Source organism: Crocuta crocuta, unplaced genomic scaffold (assembly GCF_008692635.1).
Source record: "Crocuta crocuta isolate KB4526 unplaced genomic scaffold, BGI_CrCroc_1.0 scaffold167, whole genome shotgun sequence".
Classification (NCBI taxonomy): Eukaryota; Metazoa; Chordata; class Mammalia; order Carnivora; family Hyaenidae; genus Crocuta; species Crocuta crocuta.
The window spans coordinates 13473832-13486020 of NW_027532406.1; the positions used below are offsets into that span (position 1 = coordinate 13473832).

The following is a 12189-nucleotide window of genomic DNA, read 5'->3' on the forward strand; positions in this document are numbered from 1 at the left end:
TCTCTTGGACGAGCACTCTGGATCTTAACCAGCTGAGCCATCTTCCGAATTCCAAGTTCTAAGAGTGATCATTGTTAAATTAAATCACACCACTTTCATCTTTAGCTGGAAGACCTTCCTCCCACAAAATGAGGAATTAAATTGACACATTTTTTGGAATAGAGGTTTTTTTCATCAGTACCTGGTTAAAAAAATAAATCATGCATGCATTTTTTGGTTTGTTATCAAGATTATTCACTCATAAGTGAACAGAGCAAAATTAAAGTTGATAAAACTGACGATGTGACAATGAATGCTGATGAAGAATTTTTGTTTCACCAGTGTTGCAAACTGTGCTATGATAGCATATTCTTATGACATTGTATATACTTACTTCTTAGACATTTCTCCATACTATGACTGCAGCCCATGGAAAATTGAATTTGGAATGTAGAAATAAGCACAATATTTGAGTAGTTTTGTCAACATGCAAAGTTGCAGTATTTTCAGTTTATTAAATATTATCAGTGTATGAAAGCTTCAGTTCATTAGGAAGCTGAAAGAATACAATGTTGCCAACTTATAATCATCAGCCAGTGAACATTCATCTTGTGTTGTGTGCAGAATACTGAATGAGGCAGTTGGGGCATGATAAAAGAAGTAGAAAACTCTGCATCAAATGATTTTATAATTTAATTGAGAAAATTATCTAAACTTAAGAGCAGCTTATTAAATATCAAATACAAATTTAAATGGTATGAATTAAATTGGTATATACTTACAGAACACAGAGTAAAAGAGGATTTACAGATTCATCAGAGATAAGGTTTAAGGAAATTATATGAGTTCTTACTCCTTTTGCATTACTACTGTGTGCAAGCCTCCGTGCTTGCACTGCACAAGCTGTATCTCACTCCATTTAGCTGTTATTTCTCTTCAGTGTCCTGTTGTACATCAGTTCTTGGGTGTGTCCTGGTCTTTCATGGTTTTGACACTTTTCAAAACTACTCACCTGTTGTTTTGTAGATTGTCTCCTGATTTGCATTTGTTCAGGATTTCCCCATACCTGGAATGAAGTAAATTTTTGGCTAGCATAGCCCAACTATCACAACAATGATGTTTCTCTCCTTAGTGTATCATATCTTGGGGTTCACGATATCAGCATATCTTATTACCGGTGTCTGTAGGTTTACCCGCTATAAAATTACTATTTTTTCCTTTGTAGTTTATAAGTATTTAGGGCAGGGAAGATTCCTTGAAATTATGCAAATCCTATTTTTTCCTCAAATAATTGCCCCCCTAATTTTAGTATCCATTGGTGGATCTTGTCTGCACATTACCAGTGTAGTGTCTGCCTAATAATGGTTCTCTACATGGTTCTCCCTGTTCTTCTACATTTGTTGATTGGAATTCTATTGTGAGGAAGAGCTGTCTCTTCTCCTTTACATATATACATATGCATATACATATATATATATGTGCATGGATTATGGATAACAATTTATTCCATGGGTTAAATCCAATATTATTATTAATTTTGTTGCTTGTATTATTCCAGGTCTGGCCACTGGGAACTCTCTCAGATTGGATCCTGTCATTTCCTTGCTTTCTGGCATAACATACTAGTCCGGGTTCATCTTGTATATTTCTTGCCCTAGATATGGAATCAAATACTTCTTCAAGAAGATGTGATTCCTTCTACTGAAGAACACTGATTAGATGCCAAGATTTAGGTGCTATGTATGCTCAGATTAGTTTTTTATTACCATCTTCAGACTTCTCATTAATGAGAACTAATCTTGGTGAGGTGGGATAAAACGAACCACCAGCCTTTAAAGTATTTTACATGCCACACTAAAGAGTTGGGATCTGATATCACTGATATCAGAGAGAAATTTTGTAAAACTAATCAGGGGTATAGGTGATGGAATTGTGTTACAAGATAATTTTCATACTTGGATGCAGGATACAACAAATGAATGGACAAAAGCCTGGATGATTAAGAATAAATACCTAGGTAAGGTTATCTATGCACTGAGTGAGGGAGGCCCATTCTTAGAAGTGTAGAAGGAAGAAAGAAAAGGAAGAAGTAGAAACATTAGAGAAAAATAATTGGCTAGAGATCGTGACAGACACAACAGAGGATTGAGGGAAGTGTAAAATTATTCTGTTTGGTATTTCAAAGAACTAAATATATAGAGGTGTCACTGGTAATATCAGGAATGATTGATTCTGTGTCAAGAAAGCACAGATTTCAGTTTTGACATATTTAACTTAAGAATTATTGAGACATGTTAATGGAAATCTCCAGTAGGAATGGAAGGTATTATACTAAAGACAGATACTGTATTTTTGACTTCCTAATACCTATCTCTGTATCTCCTTTCAATTGGTATTTAGAATAATAATAGCTAACATTTTTAAGTGCTTACTTTGTGTCAGGCTTATGCCAGGCATTTTTGTATACATCAAGCATTTTTATCTACATGACCTTATTCAGTCCTCATAATAATCATATTTATATCATTTTCATATTTTTTACGGAGAAACTGAGATTTGAGGAGGTTGAATAGCTTGACCAAAGAATTACAGCTAGTAATTCATGAAATCAAGACTTGACTCCAGTTCATATGATTCCAATGCCCCTACTTTTAATCAATAGACTGTTTTTGAGATAAAAGTAGGTAAATACACAGAGTGATCAAACACAAAACATATCTTACAAAAATAGATTTAAGACTAATTTGTGTAAATGAATTCACTAGAAGAGTAAGACTAAAGGAATGAAAACACATACCTTAAGACAGAGTCTCAATAAAATAAATTTGAAATAAGGAAGGCAAAGTCAAAGATGATTAATGGAAGAAAACAAAAGGAAATATAAAAATATTGTTGTCATATCAGAGAAAACCAAAGTGCCATGGTCAGAGATCTTACCAGCAATGGGGTAAGCTCAGTGCAGACCAATACTCCTGCCAAGCACGATTACAAAATACAGACCGTCAAGTTATTTGTTTTAAGGTATCAGAAAGCTTACCAGATTAGCAAAGACGTCAAAAGACAAGATCCCAGAATAAAATGAAGCCTCTAGATAAACTGAACATTCATGCCTTTGCTCCTGTGGCACTTCTACGTTTTCAAGCAGCAGCTAAGAAGCTATATAAAGCTTCTAGGAGTCTTAATATCACTTGGGGGAAAAAAAATGTATTTCAGGGTCACCAAGAAGAAAAAGCCTGAGCAAACAATCTACACTTTCAGCTGGGACCACAAAAGCCTATACTCTAGAAATTTACCATCCCTCACATAGAATAAAGCCCACCTCCAATGGACTTGATATTAGATTTGGTTAGGGCAATCCTTCCAACACTAACTGCCTTCCAGTAGTAACAAGTGGAGGAAGATAACACTTCATAAATGTTCAGACACTGTGTCTAGGATTCAATAAAAAAATTAGCCAGTAGTGAAGAGATAAGAATAAATGCCCAAAGTTCAAGATAAAAAGCAGAAAACAGAAATAAACTTATAAAAGATCCAGATATTACTTAGCAGACTCAGATATTAAAATATATCTCATTACCATAATTCAAAAATAAAAAGGCCAAAAGAAAGATTTCAGAAGAGAAATGGAAACTATAAAAATGAATCAAATGGGGACTACAGAATTGAAAAAATATAATTGAAATTACATCTTAATAGACAGATTTAAGAGCAGACTACATAAAACTAAAAAAAAATGTTTCTAAACTAAAATTTGTGTCAAAATAAAATATTCTAGCTGAATCAAAAAGATAGTGAAAATACATTTTTAAAAGTGGAGTAGACTGTATGATGTGGTAAAAGGTACAGTACACATATAATTGGAATCCTAGGAGGAGAAAGAGAATAGGGCAAAAGTAATACTGAAAGAGATCATGGCTGACAACCTTCCAAATAGATGAAAATGCACCAACTCACAGGTTGAAGAAACATTACAAATACTACTAATGAAAAAACAGCCATACTGAGGCACTTCAGGAAATTTCCAAGAAAAAAAGGAATAAGTGTAAAATAGTAGCTAACGTCTCAACAGAACTATATGAAAACAAAAGATAATGGGATGATATTTTCAAATTGCCAAGGAAAAGAAACAACGGGAAAATACCAACTTAGATGGATTTGTCTTATGGTAATCTTTCAAAAGAGAAAAAAAAAATGAGATACTTTCCAACCAAAATAGAGTTTGCATCACCCACACTGAAGGAAGTACCAGAAAGCCATTCTTTAGTCCAAAGTGAAATGATCCCTGATGGAAGCGGTGAAATCCTGGAAGAAATAAAGAACAAGGGAAAAGATAAATGTACAGGGAAAATCTAAGTGATTATTAACTGTACACAAGAATACCAATGATATCTTGTAGATGATTAAAATGTGTGACAACAAAAGCACAAAGGGCAGAAGGAAACAAGTGTTTTAAGTGTTCTACGACCCTTATGTTACTTGGGTAGTGACATAAATAACTCATTTTTAAAAAATATTTTTGTAACATTTTTATTTATTTTTAAGAGACAGAGAGAGACAGAGAGCAAGCTGGGGAGGGACAGAGAGAGCTGGAGATACAGAATCTGAAGCAGGCTCTAGGCTCTGAGCTGTCAGCACAGAGCCCAACACAGGGCTTTAACCCATGAACTGTGAGATCATGACCTGAGCCGAACTCAGACGCTGACTAAGCCACCCAGATGCTCCGTGACAGAAATAATTTAAATTGGAATTTAATATGTTAAAGATATTTACAGTGATGTCTTACAGTAGCCAATGAAAGAATAATAATAAACTGTAATAATTGGTGCTTTGAAAGAATCCAATAAAGGAAAGAAAAGGGAGGGGCAAGTAGATGACAAATTAGAGAAAAGATTTAAGTCCAAACATAGTAATTGCGCAAAATGTAAATATACCGAACGCTATAAATACCAAACATTTTAAACCACCAAATAATATTAAAGGAAAATGACCACAGGCATCTTAAAGGACATACTTTAACTATAAGGAAATAAAAATAAGGAAAATAAAATAATGGGAAAAACAAACAATGCAAAATGAATAGTTTAGTAATAGCTTTATTAGTATTGAAAAAAACAGAATGTCTGAATGTATTGCTAGAGATAAAACAGATTTTTTCATAATTATAAAATGGTCTATTAAAAAGAAGTTGAATGAAAGCAAAATATATGTGCATAATAAAATATTCCCAAAATATATATAAAGTTGACAAAAATAAAGTGAAAGAAAAATCAGTGATAGATGAATATTTTTAACACATCTTCTCTGTAACTAATACAATACGTAGATTAAAACAAACAAATAAAAAAACACAAAGGAATATAACAGAGGGGCACCTGGGTGGCTCAGTCAGTTAAGCAACCGACTCTTGATTCAGCTCAAGTCATGATCTCACAGTTCATGAATTTGAGCCCCATATCAGGCTCCATGATGACAGCACAGAACCTGCTTGGGATTCTTTCTCTCCCCATCTCTCTACCTGTCCTCCACTTAAGCTCACATGCTCTCCCTCAAAATAAATAAACTTAAAAAAAAGAGAGAATATAATAGATATGAACCACATGATTAATGTACTTGATCTGTAAAGAACTCTGTATTCAAAGACTACAGTTTTTTCAGAGGAATACAGAACATTTACCAAAATTAGCAGGACACTGGGCCATAAGGCAAACCTTAACAAATTTCAGAGATTGGCATCACAGCATACATTCCCTGACTAGAATAGAATAAAGCTAAAATTAATATCCAAAAGGCAGTTGAAAAACCCATGAATATGAGAAATAAACAATTTACTTATAAATACATGGATCAAAAAATAAATCAGAATGAAATAAAAACCATCTTGAATCAAATGGTGTGAAGCTATGATACGCCAAAACTTGTATGATGCAGCTACAGCTGTATAAAAGAAAAATCATAATCTTAAGAATAAATATTCAGAAAGAAAAGAGCTGAAAGCCAAGTTTTTAATTATTCATCTCAGAATTTAGAAAAGAAGAGAAAATTAAAGCCAAATAAGTTTTAAAAAACTTTTTAATGTTCATTTATTTTTGAAAGAGAAAGAGACAGAGCATGAATGCGGGAGGGACGAAAAGGGAGAGAGATACAGAATCCCAAGCAGGCTCGAGGTTCTGAGCTGTCAGCACAGAGCCCGACAAGGGGCTCAGACCCACAAACTGCTAGATCATGAGCTGAGCAGAGGTCAAACACTTAACCCAACTGAGTCACCCTGACACCCTAAAGCCAAATAGGTTTTAAAAAGGAAATCATATAGAGAAGAAAAAAAAAACAATAGAGTACAAACATAAAACCTAACATAGATAAAACCAAATATTTAGAATTATTTCCTAAATAAATTGAGTATCAATAGTACAAAGAAGTCACAAATTACTAATATAGAAGCAATAGAATCTCATAACTTCAAATCCTGTAGGTCTTAAAAGTTCAAAAGATATAAACAACATTATTGCAGTAAATTTGAAAATTTAGATAAAATGCACACATGTTTTGAATAACACAAATCACCAAATCTGACCAAAAGAAAGAATCTGAATAGTCCTTTATCTCCCAAAGAATTTGGTCCTGTAATTAGAAAACTTGCAAGAGAACACTGCACTCAGGTTTCCCTGTTGAATTTTTCCAACCATTTAAGGCAGAAATAACACGAATCTTACAAAAACCCTTCCAAGAAAATAGGAAATGTAAACTTAGAAACTCATTTTACAAGATTGTTGTAACTTTGATACAAAACCTGACAAGGGCATTACAAGAAAAGAAAATCAGTTTCCCTCAAGAATTTAGATGTGTGTCTTAAAATTATTAGCCACTAAATCAAAACGAAGTTGGAATTGTTCTACAAATATATGGTTGGTTCAACATTGACCACTTAATCAATATAATTCACTACCTTCACAGAATAAGAGAGAAAAATTACATGACTAACTCAATAAATGCAGAGTGACTGATAAAAAAATCAATACTCATTTCTGACAATCTTAGTACATTGGGAACAGAAGAGAATTATCTTAATCTGTTAAGAGAATCTCTAAAAATCTACTACAAATACCACTTTTTGCAGTGAACTGCTGAAGGCTTTCTACCTGAGATCAGTGGATGACGGTATCCACCATCACTATTCCTATCAATCACTGTACAGGAGGTTCTAGCCAGTTCTATGCGGTTCTAGTTGCAAGAGCAATCCCAGCATCACCCAGCAGTCTCTGATCCCTTTCTCTGCATATTGTTCTCTATATCAACTATCACCTTCAAAACATTGTGCATTTACGTATTTATCTTTCTACAATCTAAGCTTATTTATGGACTGTTCTTTCACATTTCTAACAGTGTTTGCCATGTGGCAAATCCTTAATACATCTTAGCCAGATTAATTAAATAAATGAATAAAGCTTAAAGATGATTACGTAGAAGAAGCCATTATAATACTGCAGTTGGTTTTTATTTTATTTTCATATTCTTGTTTGGTATTTTTCTCATTGGAGTCCACACTTAGACCTTTGGGGACCCACAGAGGCCACATTTCGTAGCCTGGCTGGAATATTCCATGACTCTCAGAATGAGAACAATGAAGGGAGCATAATTCTGCTGTGAGAGTAGAGCATCTTAATGTTAGCTTCAATATTTTTTAGTACATTCATAAAATGTTTAATGAAAGTGTGATAAAAAAGAAGAGTGGTTTTATTAAAAGAAAAATAAAAAGTTCTGTGTTGTTTCAAGGGATCATCTTTTGGTTTGATACTCAAAATGAACTGAAGTGAGAGAACAAAAATATGCTTGAAAATAACGGATTCAGTGTGTTATTTATAATATATAATGGAACATGTTCCTGAGAAAGTAGGTTACTTCTTTATGCACATATAAATTTGAAATTAATACAATAAAAAGTTGAACATCTTTGGTTAAGGAGGACAGTAAGGTCAGATGTCAAACTCATAATAAAAACATTGCTATAGCCAGACCAGAAAGTGACTCTCTGATCTTTTTAGGTTTTTCAATAAGTTTTTCTGATGATTTTTTTCCTTCTTTCACCATTTTTATAGCCTCACTCTTAAAAGACTCATTTTCTTTCAAGAATAATCACTCCAGCAAGAGAGAAAATATCTGAGTTTCAACAATAGTTGGGTTTCTTAAAATTTCATCTTTAAAAAGAAGATAAATAAGACAGTGCTTTGGAGAAAAATGACTAATCTGGAGCTCTTTAACTATTTCTAGAGCATCTATAAGTAATTTTGGCATACCACCTTGCAAAATTTTGTTATGTCTTGAATTAATATTCACCTAAGAACAACTATATCTTTAAAAAGTATGTAAAACGGGTCAGTTTCTAGCAGGCAATGTTCTTTAACCTCCCTCCATCTGGAGAAGAGAGTCTTTAATTACTATCAAGCAAGGAAAAACATTATCCAACTTCCAACATTCTATTACAAATTTCCTGTATGGTAAACTATCTTGAGAGATGATATCTGTATATCGAAGTCTCTTAAAAATATCTGAGAGTACAAAATGACAAGGATAAAGTTTCAATCCAAAACATAAATTAACTAGTTTCTCAGATGTACCTTTCCTGCTCCTCAGATTTCTCCCTGGTCCCTACCCTCTTCCCAACTGCAAGGCAACATGACATCATGAATAAATAAAATGTATTCTGAAGTCAGTCAAATATACATTTAAGTCTCAGATCTACCACTTACTGTGTGAATTTGGGCAAACCATTAACTTCTCTGGGCCTCAATTTAATCATCAGCAAAATGAGACTGTTGATAGTTCAGGGAAGCCAACTGCAAGGACTAAATGAGGTAATTGATAGGCATGACTGGAATGTAGTAGGCACTTTGGGAACAGTAAAAAACTTCTTCATTTGATCAATGTTTCTTCACTTCCATTTTCTATAGAACTATGGTATGTCCTTTTCACACCCAATATATCGAAACACCATTCTTCTTTAATCTCAGTCTTTTCACTCCCATCTACCAGCAGCATGATCTTGAATAAATGGTTCATACTACATCTGGAGCTCATTCTCTCATACCTTCTCTCTTTCTAGGAAATTTAAGGCTTAGAAATAATAGCTATGAAATAAAAACTGCTTAATATGTGCTAGCATTGTCTTAAGTAGTAACTCACTTATTTTTCCCATCAACCTTATGAGGTATGTGCTCCTATTTGCATTCAAGAGAGGCAGAGAATAAGGAAGGGAGAGCTAAAGTGACTTGCACAGGATACACACAGCAAGTGCCGGCAAAGAGTCAAACCCAGAGCCTCTATGTAGAAATCACTATGCTAGAATACCCGTCAGTTTATTTTAATGTGACTCCAGAATTTAATCTAAGATGATGTCTTGAGACACTCATCCTTTGATTCTAGGATTGAAAAAGACGACACAAAAGAAAGGAAGCTTAAATAGTTCTCAGCAAGAGACAGCCACAAAGTGTGTCCCCATAAAGTGGAGTGCCACTAATAAATGATGGCCCTTTGATGAGATAGACTGTTCTCTTTCTGGCTTCCCTTGAATAGAAAAAGGCTGGGTGGAACCCAAACAGGAAAGCTGACACAAGAAATAAGATTGCTGGAAACAATATCTTCTGAGTGACTCCTAACATCTATTGCCTTCTTATCAAAATGCATCAAAACTCTTGTCCCTTGAAATCCAAATCATAGATAACATTGCTTGAATACCTACTTTGTGGCAGCCATGTTGCTAAGTTCACTTTTGATAATCTCGTCTAACTATTACAGCAACCCGTTTCAGAAAAATACTATTCTTTTGCCTATTTTATAAATACAGAAACTGATGTTGCACAAGATTAATGAGTTTGTCTATGACCATATGGTTGATAAGTAGTAGGAATGGAGAAAAAACTAGTCTGTGGTTTTCCCTGAGTGAAGGCAGAAAATTTACCTCATAGAATGTTATAATTGAGCTCCTTCATTTAAGACTCTCTGGTTCACTCTACTCTGTATGGATGGAAAAAAACTGAGGCCAAGACCAAAATAGTAACTTGCCCGACCAAAGTCCTCAGATCATTAATGGCTGATGTAGAACCCTACTTTCCTATTAGCCTGCTCCTGTGTGTGTGTGTGTGTGTGTGTGTGTGTGTGTGTGTGTGTGTGTGTTTTCTGCCACACTACTCTGCTTCTTGCTTGGGGTAAAAGAGTGATTACAGAATCCATGGACATAAATTTCAAAAACCTCCACAGTTTGTTTTCTGCAGTTAATTTCAAAAAGGAGTGAGTGAGTTAGAGTCAGGAAGGTTAAAAAAGCTGTGGAGGTGGGTCAAAGAGAGTCAAATATGGAAAGAAAGGTCCTAAAAAGTGTCCTTAGCTGGCCTCTAGTGAACACTGGAGGGCTTTGTTCAAAAGAACTTGTAACTAAAAATAAGCTGGGAAAAGTGCCCCTATAGGAAAAACAACATTTCGTGCAAAAGTATGATTTCAATAAGTCAACTGAGTCCAAGTTTAGACTGTGATTCATTTTACAAATGAAGTTACACCCCCAGATCATGTATGCATCCAATTTCAGCCTTTGGCCATATTCTTCATCACTCTTGTGGGACATGTGTTTATTAAATTATAGCCCATGCCCTGTTCTGTGGTGTGGACTGTTTATCTTGTAGATCTGAAATAACATAATTATTTAAAGCAAGTTTGAATGGCATATTATTAAATTCCATTTTTTTCTTTTCCACCAACAGAAAGTATTCTCATTTTCTAAATTTAAAATATTTATCTCTTTAAATTTTGATACAATATCTTTGATACATACACAATAACATTAAAAGTTGTTTGTGTAATTATACTGTCAAATAGTTCCATTTTCCCTCTTAATCTTCCTCCAGAGTATTCAGTGCTGAAGAACTGGTGCTGCCAGACTATAATAAATCATCCCTGCAGGCCTCTAATTTTGTGCCATACAAGAGAAATTTGGGAAGGACAACATATTTTTTTTAAGCAAGTACATATAGGTATTTTGTATTTGTACATGTAACTGCATATTGTTGGCACTTGGATTTAATTGCCTGACTTTTGAAGTAAAGGTTTGGCAGTTATTTCACACAAAGCTCAGTCAAGGTGGTACTCCATATCTATTGTTTGATTTGACTATTTTATGCTAGATTAAGGCAGTGAAAAATTGTACCCACATAACATAACAGCACTAATTATCAAGTGTCCATTGTATGCTAGGCATATTATCTTTAAAACTCACAGACTGTCTGCAAAGTAAATTGTATCAACACTTTTTATTAGATGAAAAAACTCTAGGGGCTCAGAGAGTTTAAACAGTTGAAGAAGGTCAAACAGTAAGTGGCAGAGATTGGGACCTAATTAACATGGGTTGGAAAACACTTTGGGAAAGGTTGACCTAAATGATTCATACAATGTCAACTCTACAAGCTTTTATTTTAAAGAGCATGGGCTATGACATGATCAAAGGCACAGCCTCTTTCCTTCATTCTAGGCTACCTTCTGGCATTTTAATTTTTTTAAGGAAAGGAAACGAACACTTTTTGAGCACTTACATTCTACCAGTTTCAACATCGGCCTTTGCACGTGCTGCTTCATTTAAATTTTTTTTTAAACATGTGGAAGCTTTCTGACTCTGCTCAGCTACCTCCTACCACAGGTGAAAGTCAAGGCCATTTGGTAGTTATTCAGAAAACTGAGTTCTAATCATGAGAATGAGGTAGGTGACGAATCCTCTCTGCCTCTTCAGTTTCTTTACCTGTAAAATGGGATAATAATACAGTTCCTGCCTGTCTCACTTTTCAGTTAGGGGCAACATGTCAGAGAATAAAATATTAGAGGAGAATAAAATTATATGTATGGACAGGGTGGTCACCTATACAACACTCACATTATATAGTTTTAAAATATGGGGTGCATGTGGCCAGTACAAGAAGAGAAGGAAGGTAAATGGGAGGGGGGAAAAAAGGAGTGACAGAAAATAATCTGCCCAGGGCCAGTGATTGCTCCTGTTATTCTACTCAATGAGAATAAACCTCCAGTAAAAAGGATTCCATTCCTCCTAGTTCTTTTGTGCTTCTCCAAGTGTGAGCATCTCCCTGTGCTGGGTTTAGCTTCTAGGGATTAGATGCATAATTTTCTAATAAGATGGCCTATAAATGCAAGCCATCTGGCTCTCCAACAAACAGCCACTTG

General features: G+C 34.5%; 2 long non-coding RNA genes across 3 annotated transcripts in view; one reads left to right on the forward strand and one right to left on the reverse strand.

Moving 5' to 3' along the window:
• Positions 1-12189, forward strand: part of LOC144243499 (uncharacterized) — an 80544-nt gene that overhangs the window by 37386 nt on the left and 30969 nt on the right. The gene's annotated exons all lie outside the window — the stretch shown is intronic.
• LOC144243497 (uncharacterized) overlaps positions 655-12189 on the reverse strand; it is a 35336-nt gene continuing 23801 nt past the window's right edge. Inside the window, exon 2 of the long non-coding RNA XR_013338671.1 lies at positions 655-4281. This is a non-coding gene — a long non-coding RNA (uncharacterized LOC144243497). The remainder of the gene's footprint in view (positions 4282-12189) is intronic.